The sequence below is a fragment of the Martes martes genome, assembly GCF_963455335.1.
Source record: "Martes martes genome assembly, chromosome: 11".
Classification (NCBI taxonomy): Eukaryota; Metazoa; Chordata; class Mammalia; order Carnivora; family Mustelidae; genus Martes; species Martes martes.
In genome coordinates this window covers 67,593,677-67,612,107 of record NC_137899.1, presented here as the reverse complement: position 1 = coordinate 67,612,107, position 18,431 = coordinate 67,593,677, and positions in this window count along the sequence as shown.

The following is an 18,431-nucleotide window of genomic DNA, read 5'->3' as shown; positions in this document are numbered from 1 at the left end:
TGGCACAGTGATGACTGGCTATGAGTTAGGAAACCACATTAATGGGTGACATCTGTGTTTTATTTCTGCAAATATTTTCAAAATATTAAGATAGATAGTGCCAGGTACTTAGATAAATAGATAATCGGTCTGACTTTTGTATTGAGAGATTATATCAATTACTTAGATGAAGAACCCAAATCAGGAGCAGGTAGAAATAGACATTGTGCATTACCATATTAAAGGATGTTTAGAGGCAACAGAGGAAAAGACCGGAAAGTCTCCAGAGAGATAAGCCTTCTAGCTTCAGGCGGTGCTCTTGTTTCATAGGAAAAAAAGTAAGAAGGTTTGATGACTTTGGAACAATATGAAGAATTAAAAATGAGTAAAGGAGATAATGAACATGTCTATTTCACAGTAAGAGTTCATTTTGCTATAGGAAACAAAAAGCTGTGAAATAGCCCTGGGAAGCCCACATGTGGGAGAAAGATGAATAAGCAAATATTTTAAAGAAAAGCTTCAACAGCTAAGTTAGTAACGAAACTTAGAGTACACAGGACGTGTTTATACTCTTTTGACACAAGTTCCAACTGGAGCATTGTATGACTTTTAAGCAAAAGTTAGAGCTCACTAATCTGTTGCCTTTGTATAAATAAATGTTTTCTTGTTTGGATTGGTAGGTTTGACGAGGTCTAGGGGAGATCCATATTTAATTCCCTTCCTTCCCCAATTTCCATGATAAAGATAAACCAGATTAAGAAATGGTCTGGAACATGGGCCGCCTTGGTGACTCAATGGTGTAAGCCTCTGCCTTCAGCTCAGGTCATGATCTCAGGGTCCTGGGATTGAGCCCTGTATCGAGCTCTCTGCTTGGTGAGGAGCCTGCTCCCCCTCACCTCTCTCTGCCTGCCTCCCTGCCTACTTGTGATCTCTCTGTCAAATAAATAAATAAAATCTTAAAAAAAAAAAAAAGAAAAAAAGAAAAAATGGTCTGGAACATACCGATCTGACACATGAATGTATGGTGAAATGATGACCAAAATAAGGTTAATTAACCTCTTCGTGCCCTCACATAATTATCATTTTTTAATGGTGATTGCTTTTTTAAAATCTGCTCCCTTAACAATTTTCAAGAAGATAATACAGTATTTGTTAAAGTCACCATGCTGTATATTAGATGGGATTCTCTTTTAAATCCTTCCAAAAAAAGAAGAAAATATTGCAATATTTTGATAATGGTCGAATCTGGGTGCTGCTAATATGAAGGTTTGTTATGTTGTTCTCAATACATTTTGGTGTGTTTGAAAATGTTCGTGTTAAGTTTTTGTTTTTGTTTTGTTTTTTTAAATTGTATCAGTGACATTTTAGTCCAAATGGACAATGTGTTCATCATTTGGTCCATTATTCAAAACAAGCAACCTCTGGAACAGAGAATGTTTTTGAATGGCCTGTTTACTCCAAAAGTCACCACACATGAATTTTCTAAGATTAGATGTGTAGGTATGGGTGTGTCTGGTGGGCATTGTGATGCCACATCTACGTCCACCTTCAGGATAGAGAGACTGTTTTCTCAGCTGCACAGAGGGCTCCCTGCCAATGTCTGAAAGCCGAATCCCTCCCCAGGAGCTGTCAAAGGGATCTGCTTCATGCCAGGTCATGGCCCCTTTCAGGGGCAGGTGACATTTAACTTCTAGTGCATCTGGGCCCCTTATCCCAATTTGAGACAAGTCCAGAAAGCTCTAAAGCTCTCCATGAGATGGCTGAGAGCTTTGTTGTGGCTGCAGTGCAGTTTAACTTCTCCTCCTGTTCAATGCTATCCCTCTCCTCTCCCACAGGTGTTATTCCTAAGAGCAGTAGCCAATCAACCCCCTACATGCACCTCGCCCCCTCATCTTCTGTTGCCCAGGAAACCTGACCTAAGCCAGCAAGGAGTGACCTCCACTATGTGTTACTGAATGAGAGACACAAACTGCAAAACAGTATGAATAGAAAGTTTCTTTGCAAGTAATTAAAAAAAAATTCAAAATCATCCATATCTATATGGATGTAGATACACAAAAAAAGTGGGCAAATTCACATCCACCTACTATACATCTTTCTAATTCGGGGAAGGGAAGTGAGTTGGGAAGGTGTTAAGGGCAGTTTTTCATTCCACTTGAATTGCTTTAACCTTTATCAAGAAGATAAATTAATCTGTTACTTGTGTTACTGAAAAGCAAGTCAACAATTGGTTCTTTTTAAACATTCAATAGAAGCACCCTTCAGCAGATGGGAAGCTGTAGACACATGTGAGTGGATAAGAAGATGAGATTAAGGCTCCCAAAACCCAGGCCAAAAAAAAAAGGAAAGGAAAGCTAATGTGCAATGTGCAGAATTATAAAAGAGATGAAAAGTAGACCCAGAGGATTATGCGAGTGTGTGTACGTGTGTTTCATCCGAAAGAGAGATTCCAGAAGCAAGGCAGAGCAAAGGAGCAGAAGCAATCATTAAACAAATAATAGAAGAAAAATGCATTGATTTCAAAAGACTGGAGGCTTCAGAGCAAAAGGGTCTCTACAAATATCTGAAAAGATCCACAAAAGGGTCTCCAGGCAAAATATCTGAAAAGGAATGCACATCTATGTGGTAGAATTTTGAAACTCAAATGACAAAGAGAAACATCTTACGGGAATTCAGGGATTAAAAACAAGTCGTCTTCCAAATATAAAAATAGTTCAGTTGGCACCAGACTTCTTAAAAATACCAAATGCTGAAAGTCAACAGAGAATAACCACAGCATTTGAGATGGAAATATTGTGACCTAAGGGTTTTGCATCTAGTAAAGTGATATTTACATGTGTAAGCACATCAGAAGACTGTCTCATACATGTAAGAACTAGGAAGCATAGCATCCACATATTTTCCTGAATAAAAACTACTTGAAGAAGTACTTATGCACAAATGCTCCAAACCAAGAACTTGAATCTGGAAGTTGGATAGGAAATTAAAGAGCAATAAAATAAGTGGAAGTTTGAAATAATATAAATTCTAAAAAATAAAAAATGCACATGTCTAGAGTGATTATTTAATGTTCATAACATAAAAAAATCATTACTATTATTATTAATCCGAATGGAAAATCCACTATTTATTAACAAAACCTAAGGAGAGATGCTAGGCAAGAAGGGAGAAAGAAAAGAGGATGATGGCAATAAATCTCCCATGTCTATACAGATTTCGAAAAGACATTATTTTTATCCTTGGTACTAATTGAGAAATACATGTTTTTTCAGTTTAAAGACTAACACTAGCAGACCAAAATTACAACTTCTAATTTCTAAAGAAATAGGAAAAAAATTAGGAACATTTGGCTTATGTAAGAAAAAAATAGGAAAAGAAAAAAAGCAGTAGATAAGGAAAATATGTTTAAAAGTACAGGGGTGCCTGGGTGGCTCAGTGGGTTGAAGCCTCTGCCTTCCGCTCGGGTCCTGATCCCAGGGTCCTGGGATCGAGCCCCGCATCGGGCTCTCTGCTCAATGGGGAGCCTGCTTCCTCCTCTCTCTGCCTCTCTGCCTACTTGTGATCTCTGTCTGTCAAGTAAATAAATGGAAATTTAAAAAAAAAAATTAAAAAAAATAAAAGTACAAAATAAGGGGTGTCTTGATAGCTCAGTCGGTTAAGCATCTGCCTTTGGCTCAGGTCATGATCCCAGGGTCCTGGGATTGAACCCCATGTCAGGCTCTTATAATTATTCGTTGTACATTTATAAAAATTTGTATCTTGAGTCACAAAATCTCAGTAATTCCAAAAAAGACATTATACTAGCTGATTTTTCAGTACAGTACAATAAAACTGAAAGTTAATGGTAAATGGTTTTTAAAAATTCTACTTGGAGGGGCATCTGGGTGGTTCAGTCAGTGAAGCGTCTGCCTTCAGCTCCGGTTATGATCCCAGGATCCTGGGATCCAGGCTAGAATAAGACTCCTTGCTCAGTGGAGAGCTGGCTTCTCCCTCTGCTCCTCTCTTTGCTTCTGTTCTCTCTCTCTCAAATAAATAAATAAAATCTTTTTTAAAAAATTCTACTGGAGTCAAAGAAGAATTCAAAATTGCAATTAGGGATCATTTAGAAAGTGATTCTAATGACTAGAATGAGTTCATTTTAAAGGGGTATGAGCAAAGCTATCTCAAAGACAGTTCACAAAGAATAAGGAGGCTCCTGGGTGGCTTAGTGGATTGAGCACTCTTGATTTTGGCTCAGGTCATAATCTCAGCATCATGAGATGGAGCCCAGAGGTGGGCTCTGCACTGGGTTTGCGATCTGCTTAAGATTCTCTTTTCTTCTCCCTCTGCCTTCACCCTCACTCATGGACATGAATGCATGTGTGTGCACGCTTTCTCTCTTAACAAAAAAATACATGACTTATGCTGTTACCAAATACCCCAGAAAAAGAATAATAAACATATAAACTGAAATTCATAAATTTGAGGTGGAATTGATAAAGTAGATTTCATTCTGAGCAGGCCAGAAAAGAAAATAGAGGAGAGAGAACAAAAATCTACAACATTAAGTGTGGAAAAGCATATATTACTATAGAAACAGAAAAACATTAAATTCTTCAAGATGACAGGAAAGAGATCAAACAGTGAATATAAATAGATTGCTTCCCTTACTATAAGACAAAGGTTTTCACACTATACAAGAATTAAATACCAAAAAAAGAGAAAGAAATGCAACTAAAGCAAATAATCAGAAAATTTTAAATGAAAGAGGGAGGCAGAGATCTACCAAGTACATACAAACACACAAAAATTTGAGGTGGTAATATTATCTGACAATGTAGAACCTACAGCAAGGGATTAAATAGAAGAAAGAAGCTTATTTGTAATGGATAAGAGTACAGTTGTCAATGGCAATACAGCAGGTATGCACTTTCCATGTCAAACAACACAGCCCAGAAATAGATAAAAGACATGAAAAACAATCAGATGTGTATAGGAAAACCCTTGGAAAATCTTTTTATGGGCCTGGGCTCTTTAGCATTGCCATGTGAAAAACCATCCTTTTCTATGAAAACAAATGGAATTAATAAACTGTGACAGTTTTTCCAAGTTCCATATTCCTTCCCAGAGAGACCGTGCGATGTTTGCAAAATTCCTTTGAGCCCTTGCTCCAAGTCTAGAAATGATACTCACTTGCTGTTTAATGCTTCTATTAGAGAAAAAGAAAAACAAAGGTAGTCCCTTAGTGTTTGAAATCTAATAGCCTTAAGATTTGATGTCACCCTTAGGCCCTCTGATTCCACCCCAGGAAAAATAATCAAAGGGGACATAACTCCAACCTCTTAGAACCAGCCACCCCATAGAGCCCATCAACATTGACTCTAATGTCAAGGTAAACTCCTTGTATCCCCCTTTTACAAAAGGGAAATAGACTAATATGGGAGTTTGGGACTGCAATGGAAATAGGAAAAACCGATTCTTTTTCCTTCTTCACAGAGGGATTAAAGCAATTTGGGTATTATTGTTCTGAAATGTCACATGCTCTTAGAGTGACAGAACTACACACTGAAGAACAGATGTGTGCCCGGGTGAAGGAGGCAGCTACGTAGGAGTGTGGCTCATGATTCCATTTCCCATATATCTCCATTCTTTCCCACATCAGCCAGCCTCCCTACATGCAAACACACAGACACACGCAGACTGTGAGTGAAGACGTTGCAAGTCAGAAGGAACATCTCGTGCCATAACTCTTCACACTGCAAGAAAGGTGCCCATGACTGCTTTGTGTAAAGCCTTGTCTGGGAAGCTCAAAAGTGTCCAGAATGTGGTCAGCGTGAGCTGATGTGTGGGCAGACAGGCCTGGGATCAAAATCTGGCTGTACACCTCTAGCTGTACAACCTCTTGTAATTCATTTAACTCACCCCAATAGGCATTAATGCACATACTAATCCCTGGAGATACAGCAATGATACAGTCATGAAGCTTACAGTCCAGCAGGTTTGTGTGTGTGTGAGAAGGGGGCCACCTTGCAGGACCATAGAAAGTTTCAAGGGGTTTAACATCTGCCAAATATGAGCTGGATATAGAGTGGGGGCTCAATGATTACCCCCTTCCTTTACCCCACCCCTCCCCCCACTGCCTCATTTCCTTGCTTCCTGCGGCCACTCTGCTGTTCAGCAGCCCCTTCAAACGAGATTGGGAAACGTGATGGGAAAAGGCAGGAAATCCACATTAACAAAACTTTCTATGGTTAAGAAGACTAAAGTACTGGTGAGATTAGGAGCTAACTAGTCTGCTAACAATTCAGCCAAGGGTTTTCTGTGGATTTCTCCTGAATATAAACATCTCTGACCATCGGTGAAGTTTTGCCTGAGGGTTGACGCATCATGCATTTACTGATTTACAAGTTAGGATGTCAGTAGAGCCAGGATTAAAACAAAAATAAAAGTTCCCTAAGTGTTTGTGCCAACTCTAATGAGAAGAGATCCTTAAAGAGTTGTGTTTAGTCTTTGTTGTCCTCTGGCATTGACTTTGACACAGACCTCTAATCTTGAAAGTCAAATTAGAAACAATAAACACTAAGTTCATATCAAATACATAATGGATGATCTAGCTATTGGAATCTGGGTTATTTCCCTGTATAGACATTTCTTTCCCTACTGAATAGTAGTAGTAGTAGTAGTAGTAATGTCGTTCATTATTATTCAACTTCCACAGTATTTCATCCTCAAATGAATGCAGGCTTTGGCTCTTCTACCTTTACGACAGCCCTGAAACATATCATGTGTAAGATTCTGAGATTTCTCAAAAAACAAAGGTGAGAAATTTCTCCAGTAAAATGATCATGCAAGAAAAATCATTGAGAAATAAAGAGTGACTTTCTACCTGATGGGCTACAGGCTGGTATGAAGAGTTGTGTAGCTAATGACATCCTACAAATGCACGGTCATAATTATTGTAGAATTTCAGATGGGAAGGGGGATGGTGGCAGTTTCCATTTGTTGTCATTACAGAGGGTCCTGGGAGATCTCCATGGCAGCAGATTCAACCTCTTCTCATTACCCTGTTATGAACAGCTGGATGAGACTGCTGCTCCCTGGGCATCTCTTTTAACTCCCAACTTACCACCCCACCCCCACCCCGCTTTAAATGACAACAGTATTATATTAGTGGGAGTACTGGTACTGTAGCTATTGCTTTGGCTACTGCCTTTCTTTAGCACCCATTCCATGCAAAGCACCATGCCAGTGCATTACATAGTTAGCGTTTTGGTTCTCTCTACCACCCTGTGTGATTGGGATTATTATTGTCCTCATTTTTCAAAAAAGGAACAGGCTTAGTGCTTGTATGAGTTTCCTAGTGCTGCTGTGACAGTTATCCCAAACTTAGTGACTTAAAACAACACAACATCATTACCTTACAGTTCTGAACGTCAGAAGTCTGAAATGGGACGCACTGGGCTATAACCAAGGTCTTGGCAGAGCTGCGTGCCCTCTGGAGGTTCCAGGGGAGACTATGCTTCTTTATCTTTCCAGGGTTCTAGAGGGTGCCCACATTTTTTGGTTCCTAACCCACTTCCATTTTCAAAGCCAGCAATAATGAGTTGAGCCCTTCTCACATTACATCACTCTGGTCACTCTTCTGCTTTCTCACTTTTAAGGATGCTTGTGATAACATTGGGTCCGCCCAGATAATCCAGGATACTCTCCCTTTCTTAAGATCATCTGATTAGCAATCTTAATTTCTCTCTGTCCTGCAGGCAACATATCTACAGGTTCTCAGGATGACAACATGAACCTCTTTGGAAGGGCCATTATTCTGCCGGCCACAGAAATATTACATAACTTGCTACAGGCCATGGAGGTAATACATGATATCTTCCTGATTCAAATCTTAGTCTCTTGATTCCAAAGCTTCTGCTAGTAAGCCTAATCCACACTGCTTTCCAGTAGCATTCAATGTCATTTCCTAAGACCCTCTTCTGTGGCAGGCACGATCCCAGATACTGGTGGTCCATGCATGAGTAAGAGTTCACCTCACAAGCTTGGGGGTGGTGGGGACAATGGTTTGCAAATGTTAATAAATAACTATAATGGTAAATGGGAAGTATATGTAGAAGATGGTGGCTACACAGGATTCTACAGGATTAGAAGGCAGTGTGAGATGGGGTTGGAGAGGATATGTAATGCAATCTGGATAATTAATTCAGTAGGCAGAGAAAGAGGTGAAGAGCTCTTCATGCACAGAGAATGATGGGATAGAGGCTGAGCAATGGAGTCACTGTAGGGAAAATCATTCATTTTGATTTCCCCAAATCATTTGATTTTGGGAAAATCAGGCTGACTCTCTGAGATGAAATTAGAAACGGAGATTGGAATGGCTTCTGACAGAGAAGGACCTTTCAGGCCATGCTGAGAGGTCAGGGTTCATGGTGAAGAAAATGGAGGTCCATCAAAGGATTTCAAGGAAGGGAGGATCATGATCAGACTTGCACACTGCGAGCTCTACTCTGATATCCTCTTAGAAGATGAATTAGTTGACAAGCTGGGGAGATGCAGTAGGGGGTGAGGTCAACATCCAGGTGAGAGATGGCGAGAGGCAAAGGATGACCAATGGCCATGGGAATGGAGGGCAAAAAGCACACCCAAGACCCTTCTGAGATAGACATTAGTAGGTGTGTAATGGTGAAGGGTTATGGGTCAGGGGGGCAATAAGGGAAGGAGTGTCAAGAATTACCCATTAACTTAACTTAGGATCTCTAAGTTAAGCATACATGGAGCACTGTAAACAGAGGTAGAATTTCGTACAAACCCATCCTATCATTCATTGCCAGGCATATTTGTAAACTCAACATCAGATTTCTGGGGAATAGAAGTTTCTATCTGGAGCTTGAATTTATTTATAAAATCATGTAAAAGGAGTTGCTAGTGGTGACTGTGGTGACTGGAGATGCTGAGGGTGTGTGTGTGTGAGAGAGAGAGAGAGGGAGAGAGAGAGAATCTTTGGAGGAACGCGTGCCCTTTCTAAAGCAGCTGTTCATATCACAGAAGAATAAGGCTCCTCTTCCCCTCCTCCACACAGGATCACTATGAGTGGAGAATTGTCAGCCTTCTGCCTCCTTCCCAAGATGCTTTGTTCTCTCCCCAGCTCTCTAAGGAAAGCTAGGACAGGTAATCTGGTGAGCCATTTGGCAGTGGCAGAATATTAGGAGGAACAGAATCTTGGGGTGTATGTATCTGTGTGTGTACTTATGTGGTTTTGTATGTGTTTCTGCACATATACCTATGTGTGTGTGTTTGTGGTGGAATGGCCAGATTTAGCAAATAGAAATACATGGCACATAGTTAAATTTGAGTTTCAAGTAAATGGGCAAATAATTCTCCTAAGATAAGTATGTCCCATGCCTGTGTTTGCGTATACAATATTTAAAACTTATTTATCCTAAAATATTACTCATTCTTTGCCTGAAATTCAAATGTAAAACCCATGAGTTTGTGTGTATATTTGCATGTGTGTTGTGTGGGTCTCTGTGTTTATGTGTGTTTTGCGTTCGCTTATGTATCTTTGTGTTTGTGTGTATGTACATGCATGTGTGGTTTTTTGTGTGTCTGTGTGTGTGTGCGCATCTGGGTTATATAATGCATAATAAGAGGTTTGTATTAGCCATTCATGCCCTGGAAAAAACGGAACTATTCCCATAGAATGAAAAAAGCAATCAGATTTTTTCTATTATTAATTTTGACTTTGAACGAGTCACTGCAAAGTAAAGAGGTTGAACAGTTTCATCCACTTAAATATTTATTGACCATCCTAGGAGCAGAAGGTACAAAGGCAAATAATTCATAGAGGGCTCGCAATCTAGAGAAAGGACATCTATGCAACTGATGAGGTTACGGTGCAGTGAATGCCCCAATAAATGTGCCAGTCGTGATCCCAGTGACTTAGCAGTACTTTCCAGTTCTTTGTGTCTGTGTAGCCAGGCCAGCATGAAGACAACAGATATTTCAATGTGATGCTTTTATCACTCGGAATCTTTTAAGTTATGATCATTGGATGCATGCATGCTGCTCTGCTAAGTACAGATGATCACCCCGTCATTCAGCTGAGGGAAGCATTGCTCTATTTGTCAAGTTTGTTTGTTTTTAATACTAGCACTATTCTTGAAAGCCAAGAAATGTCACCGATTTCTGCATTGAGAGCGTTTTTTATCAGCCCTCCCGTCAACTGGACAGGACACCTTGTGGTATGAAAGGGCTACCTGCTTCCCCTGCTTGGTATCTGAACTCCCTTGGTGTTGGTTCCAGATGCTTCTCTCCCTCTCCCCAGTTTTACATTTCTGTTGTTCACCCACCACTTTCAGGATCTGTCTTTCAAATAAAGTTAGCTGGCTAAGTGAGATATTGGCCATTCTGGCTTGAAATCTGTCTCAAGTGAGCATTCACACCCTTACAGAAAGCTGCCTTCATGTAATAATTGAAGAATTATGTAGGAGTGTCTGCATTCAGTGGTGTATAGTTAGAAGACAGGCCAAGCTGCTACATCAAGGAAGGCTCAGGGATGGCAACAAGACAGAAGTTTATTTCTCACTCACATAAGAGTCTGAGCCCAAGCTGTCTTGGCTGACATGCAGTCCCAGAGGGACAAGGAGCCCAGTTCCTTCTGGGTTATTGCTCTGCTGCCTTTGATCCATGGCTGTCAGCCCACTGTTGGTTCTTATCAACATGGTGGCATCCTAGCCTGCAGAAAGAGGGAGAGGAAGACAGTGTAGATCCAGTTCCTTTCAGAGACCAGACCTGGAAGATGCAGCAGCACCTCCCCCTTACAGCTGCCAGTGAGAATGTGGTCACACTTGATTTCAAAAGAGGCCAGGAATAGGATCTTCATCTGGGCCATCACGGGGTTTCTATCCCTATAGAAGAAAGGAAGAGTGGCTATTGGGGCAACCAGTAATCTCTTCCCAAAGAACATTTGCCTTAAACTATGTAAGAGCACTTACGACAAATAAGCTTCAGCATACACGTGTCTGTATAAACTGGGAGAGGCAAGAACCAACACTAACTGGGAATTCAGTGTATTTCAGACTGTGAGAATCATTCAGGACATTATTTTCCTTAATCCTGACAGGCAAAGAGGCTTAGCGGTGAAATGAATTATTCATTGATAACTATAGCTGCCAAAGGGAAAATTTGAACCCATGGTCCTTCCCACATATCACCCTGCCTTGTATAATCTGCTGGTGACTGAATGAATCCCTTGGCTATGTGCTGGATTCTTGGTTGTTGGCTTAGAATCACTACCATCCCCTTCTAGGTCTCCACTGCATTGCAGAAGCAGAGCAGGAACTACATTTCCCAGAATTCCATTCCCTGCAGGCTCCAGGTGAGCGTATCAGTAAGCTATCTGGAAGGCAGAGGAGAAGCAGAGGAGTTTATCCTGCAGGGGTGATTGTATCTAGATGCATGGGCAGCTTCACAGCAGCTTTCCACCAGCTCCTGAGAACCTCTCTGGTTTAGTGTTTCAGGCTTCTCTGACTTTCACACCTGGGCCCTTCAAATGTTTACACACATTCCTGATGACTCTATAAAATTCTCCATACCTGGTATACATAGACTGATCCCTCACAGACACAGAATGTAAGATGGTGAAATCAGGCAGAATTCTTGGTGTATTGCAGAAAGAACGCCAATGTTGGAACTGGATGAACTGGATTTGAATCCAACTTTCTGGACTCACCAAACATGTGCTTGAATACACCACTTAAATTATGGGAGCTGCCATGTTTTTCAAATGGGAATACCAATACCTATAAAATCATTCAGAAGGTCACATGATAAAATATTTAATAACAAGTACCACAACAAGAAAATAGAATTATTACTTACAATAATAATAGCCAAGCATATTATTGGCATTATTTCATTTAATTCTAAAACAACTCTGGTTACTATTATCATCCCTATTTTATAAGTGAAAAAACTAAGGAACAGAGAATCGATTAACTTGCAAATGACCCACAACTAGTTCATGACAAAACCAGTAACTGAGTCTGTCTCTAGTCCTAGAGCTCACACTCTTAACCACGGTGCGTTGAGCTTCCTGTGAATATACATTTCAACTAGTTTGTTTAGTTCTGCCTTCCTCCTCAACAAACAATTTTCCAGAGTTGCCAAGAAGTACAAAGACTAGAGAAGAGAATTTTGGACATCCATATATATGGAATAACTTCTTAATAATTTCAAGAATCTGATACAGAATTAGTCCATCTGGTAAGGTACTTGCTTCCTGGGTACTTTTGAAGAAAAGCTCAAGGACAACTTACTTTTCAACCTGGGATGACTATAACCTCCAGATGACAATCGGCAATGTCTGAAGACATTGTTACAACTGGAGATCAAGTACTAATGGCATCAAGTGGGGAGAGGCCAGGGATGTTGCTGAACACCCTCCAGAGCACAGGACAAGCTCCCTGCAAAGAATTACCTGCCCCCCCCAACAGATAGTGCTGCTGTTGAGTAATCCTGCTTGATAAGAGGTGCTGTGAGATTTTTAGCTCTTGGTATGGGTTACATGGGGCATTCTCCAAGATTGTGTTATCCAATATGGTAGTCACTCACTGTGTGTGACTACTAAAATTAAATTAAAAATGCAACAAGATGAGACTGGGGAGGGAGAAAAACCGTAAGAGACTCTTAATCTCAGGAAACAAACTGAGGGTTGCTGGGGGTAGGGGAGGGATAGGGTGGCTGGGTCATGGACACTGGGGAGGGTATGTGCTATGGTGAGTGCTGTGAATTATGTAAGACTGATGATTCACAGACCTGTACCCCTGAAACAATACATTATGTGTTAATTTTTTTAAAAAAAGAAATTTTAAAAAATTAAATCAAAAATGTAATTCTTCGTTCGCATTAGCCACATTTCAAGTGCTCAATGGCCAGATATGACTAGTAGCCACTCTATCAGACAGTACACATTTATAGAACATTCCATTTTCTCAGAAGTTCTTTTGGATAGCACTGCTGCAAGATCTTTTACTGTGAAATTCTATTAAATATCTCAAGCTCCAGTTCCTTGCATGTTATGAGAAACCAAATATTAAAATGATGATTTTAAAAACAGATAAAATAGGGCATATTTATTTATATTGTAGAAACGATCTTTTAAATGTGAATGTTTCTAATATATTTGATGGCTTATCTCCTTGTTTAAAGTCTGATTTATTTGGTTACAGATCATTAAAACTGGGAGGAGAGTAGAAACTTAAATTGGCAGAGCCGCTATCAACTGAATCTCAAGAAAATGACCTGACAGCTCAGAAATTGCCATCTAACCCAAAGATTTTTGTGAAGTTGTAGAACTTCTTAGTTTAAAATAGGGCTTGCCTAATACTGTTGGTTTAGATTTGTATAATTGTTTTTAGGGAACACAAAGTTCTTGGAGAATCTGGTGAATGGTACTGATCCCCTAATCTCCAGTGGGAACATGCACACACAGATACGTACAGATACAACTGGCCTTACAACGCATGCATTTAATGACTTCCTACAGCGCAGGTAAACCCTCTGTCTTCCAGTTGATCTTTGCAGATGAGGAAATTGAGACCCTGCGAAATCAAGTGACTTGTCCGAGTTTACAGTGACTGAACCTGAATCAGAAGGTGGATGGTCTGAATTTCAAAAACTATACCAGAAATACTAGCCTATATAAAGTAGCAAAGAAACTAATCTACTGTGTGAAATAAGATATATTTGTACTATCCAAAGTCTTCTGCTTGGCCTCTATGAAAGGCGAGGAAGGGGTAATCCTTAAAAAGCAGTGAACCGGGGCTCCAAACTTGCCAGAGGGTAGAAGAGAGAAATGAAAGCTCATTCAGTACTCCACAGCCAGGATTCTGTAGCTCTGAATGAAGAGGCATGTTCTATAATTTTTGACTTTCATTAGAAGCTTTTTTTTTTTTTTTTTTGAGAATCCATTACCTTTCTCTATGCAACACGTTTCCAGTAATAATAACATGAGCTCCTCACCCAAATGCCTCCATATTTCTCATTAAGGCTCAGGAAGCACAGTTTGTGAATTCCCCTTTGAATAGCTCATTAAGTTATTTGCTTTTGTTCCTGCCTCCTATCTCCTGTGTTCTGTGTCCTTATTTGTCCTTTTTCTTAAAAGCCAACAAAGAGCCTGGAAACATCCCTTATGTAAAATTCCAAAATTGAATTGTGTATTTTACTCCTGAGCTTAATTATGAAAAGTCGTGCCTGTTCTATACTTAACGGCTTTTCAAATGGCACCATTATGTAGAACAGCAAGCAGAAGCAAAAGGTAGCAAAGCTCATTGGAAGTCTAATCCATGATGTACTGTCCTTATTGAAATGCTGTAAATAGAAACAATATTCAAGAAAGCAGAGATTTCCTTCAAATTGTACCCAACTAATCAACTTACAAATCCCAGATTAAGTTTAGGGAATCAAATACACATAGCCCAATGTCTGGAACATAGCCATCAGTTAAAAAAAAAAAAAAAAAAGTTGTTGCCTGAATATACTGTTTTTCTTTCCCCTTTTGCCATTCATTCTCTGTTCGCCATCCTCTTCTCCTGGTTCCCGTCCTGACTCTTGTAGACGATATCACCCAGGTGCTCTTGCCGCTGGCTACAGGAAACAGGAGGGTAGAAGGTAGAAAGAGAGACCCAGCAAGTACCTCTTCCCTTGCCCCTCTCCTGCACTCTGCTTCTGGGATGGCTGTGCCCACAACCACAGGTCCCACGGGGTGGCCTCTCTTCCATGGTGCCGACCCTTCCTGGGCTCCAGAAACACTACTTTCTCCTCTTGTCCCTTTAGCTCTGAGGCCGATAACCCCTTCTTACACTGCTAGTTCCTGGACGTCTTCACACCCTTGTTGGTTCCTTCAACCCTGCCCACATCTCAGCAAACCATTTGTCTTAGTAAGCTCAGGCTGCTCTAACAAAATACCATAAATTGGGTGGTTTAACTAACAGAAATTTGTTTCTCACAGTTCTGGAGACTGAGACGTCTAAGGTGAAGGCATAAGCTCATTCTGTGGTGCTAACCCACTTACAAGGGAGCTGGATTTTTTGCTCTAAACTTATCTGATGGAAGGGATGAGAGCTCTCTCTTAGCGGTAAACTCGCTAATCCCATTCAGGAGGGCTTTGCCTCCATGATCTAATCACATCCAAAAGCCTGCCTCCTGGTACCTCTGTCCTGAGGGTCAGGGTTTCGACATATGAATTTGAGGGGGACCCATTCAGCCCATAGCACCATCCTTTCATTAAACTCTTCAGTCGAACTAGATGAGTTACACTTTGTACTTCATTACACTATTATGGTGAATAAATGAAATAGATAAATGAAAAGATTTAGAAAATCAGCTTTAAAGTAATTTCGAATGTATGATTTTTAACATTAAGGAATAAAGCTATAAATATTAAATTCACTTCCCAATACATTAAAATTCCAATTGTTGAAATTTTACCTAAAAATAAGTTTTAATATATAAAATTTATACTCATGCTTATGTAATATATGCCAGGGATCAGGGGCAGGTAATATAATTGAGAAAATTGATCGGAGTGTTAAGAAAAAAAGTTCTAAGAGCTTTAGTAAATGACAGTTGGCAATTAGTTTACCTCCGCTGTAGACTGGAAGTTTACTACATGTATGTTTGTGTATGCGTTACAGATAGTCCCGACCAAACATAAAATTGTCATAGCCTGGTATATCATCTATGGTCCAGCTTCTGAGTTAGAGAAAATCTTCTTACACTGTAACTACATACATAGATTTTAGGAGGTGGGGTCCTCTGGGGTTTAAATGTGGACTTGAGTTAGTTTCAGGTTATAGGTATGAACCATAGGGAGGCATCTCAGAGTCAAAAGAACTAGTAATCCATCAGGAAATAGGGCTTGAATTACTTTATGTAGAAGGTAGGTTGAAAGCCCGAATCAGAGTTTAGGGCCAGGAAACACCAGTCTGTCTCTGAATGAATGTTCTCTTTCTTCTCCAATAGACATACTCCCTAGCACACCCTGCTTCTCTCTTGCGCTCTGACTCTCTCATTATAGTACATAGCATTTATTTTGCTTTTTCTAAAAAGCAAGAAACAGTCAACATAGAATAAAATACCATAGAAATAAAGATAAGAAAAAGAAAAATAAAACATAAATGACCAGTAATCTTTCTATACTGAGATAACTGATGTTCGCAGTTTGCTGCATAGACTTGAGTAGGTGGGTGATTGATGGCAAGCTAGGTGAATAAATGATAGGCGGTATTTCTTAGCAAAAAATAATCTAAGGTACATGTTTTATAACTTGTTTTCACTTAACAATGCATTTTAATATCTTTCCCAGTTATTACTTATCCTTCTAGAGCATCATTTTACAGCTGAAAAATATTCTCTTGTATGAATTTGTCACCACTCCTTTTAAAAGTGAGAATGTTGGAAATTTAACTGTTGGAAATTTAAATTCGTTCCTATGTTCCCCACTTTTAACTGTGCTATAAAAGATAATCCTTATGATTGTTTGCTATTTCAATAGCAGGGTTATTGTTATTTTCTGCACATTTTAGAGTAACAGCAAAGGGCTTTGCTTACTGTCTTACTTCTGGAGTATGGCTGTGATTACAGAAAAATACAATAATCAGAGAATCAGCTTGGTTTTAAAGAGATCTTCAACCTGTTGTTGCCATTGTTGCAAGTGCTCTCTGCTACCAATAGCCCTTTCCCCCCATACACTGGTAATCTTGGGGAATTAGTTAACATTTTATTGAGTATTTCTTTTTTTCTATTGAATACAAGGGGGCAAAATGGAAGGAAACACACGTTCTTCTCTAATGCTTTCACATACCCACAACTGCACACTAAATGTAATGCATTTCACAAATTTGTGTGAGGGTGGGTCTCTGTATGGTGGAGTATTTCTACTGATAGCTCCTGCTGTCATCGCTATTTCTGTGCAAGAAATCCTTGGGCATCATTCATTTTGGACCACTTATCCCACTATTCTGCTTACAACCTAGCAAATCACAGATGTATTCTAGGTGGTGCAAAGTTTCCATACACAGCTTGCTGGAAGCTCACAGAGTGGCTTGACTAAAACCTACTAACAGGGGTGCTGTCTTTTGCAGAGTTATTGTCAAATTAGTATAAAGGTCTTTGCTGGGTTCCGTCATGAACACATCTTACTCTCTCGAGGCTATGTCCTTGGAAGAGCTCCCACTGTGGGAATGGTAGGCAGAGTGCACAATCCAAGGACAGGATTGGGAGGAAGGAACCTCTGATTACCTGGGTCCAACTCTCGAGTCAAGGGGCAGTCACATCCTCTTGCCTACCTCCTCCAACATGATGACAACTTATTGAGCACTTACTATGTGCCAAGGGACTTTCTGTGGTTATCTTATTTAATCCTAACAACTTTATGAGAATGAGGCTATTAAGGGAGAAAGATTTCATAACTTACCAGATTCACAAGGCTAGTGGGTAGTGACTATCATATCCCAAAGCATGTTTCTCAAATGCTACAACAGGTTTGCCACCAGAAACACTGGGGAATGAAATCCAGACTGTCTACATCAATAAATAAACAAAAGGAAATTGGCATTTTCTGTGTAATTTAATAGCCTAGATTTGGTGAACTCATGAACTAAAATAACTTTAAACCAGGTGCCTCCTCCGACCCAAAAAATTTTAGTAAAAGTGACTTATCAAAATCTAAATATGGTTGTTAACAAGGTCTTGGAGAATATTGCAGGTGGACTTGTTTCTACTTATTTTTCTTTGTGTGATATGTGCTTTTTCATGACTCTGTTCCTTCACGTATGGACTCTTAGCTCTCTATAGTTCCTTTCCCCCTCCCTTTTCCTTTTTTTTTGTAAGAAAGAGAGAGAGAGGGAATGCGCGCGCGCACACACACACACACACACACACACGTGGTCTGGGAGTGCAGAAGGAGAGGGAGAGAGAATCCCAGGCAGGCTCCAAACTCAATGGAGCCTGATGCAGGTTTCATCTCATGACCCTGAGATAATGACTGGAGCAGAAATCAAGTCACGTCTGATGCTTTATCCACCCACCAAGCCACCAGGCACCCCTGCCTTCCCCTCCTTTTATAAATATGTACTTATGCCATAGTTATGCCTCCTCCCTTTGAAAGTGAACTCTGCGAGAGAGTGAAGGGAGAAGGAAAATCAGTGTTTGAATACCTGCAGTGAACCCCACTGGGAAATTCACATACATCATCTGGGTGGGCAGAAACCAAGTCCGATTTCTCTTTATAGGTTCAGGGCTCATTACGCTGCACAGTTTTGCAGCCTGTAGGCCAACACAGACTGCTTCTTTGTTCTCTCGACTCCAGTGCACTTTGCTGTACATATGCATATTTACATGTTCAAAATCGCATATTAATCGACTTGCTACCAGAAGGCAAAATCTGAAACTAACAGACTGTGGATATA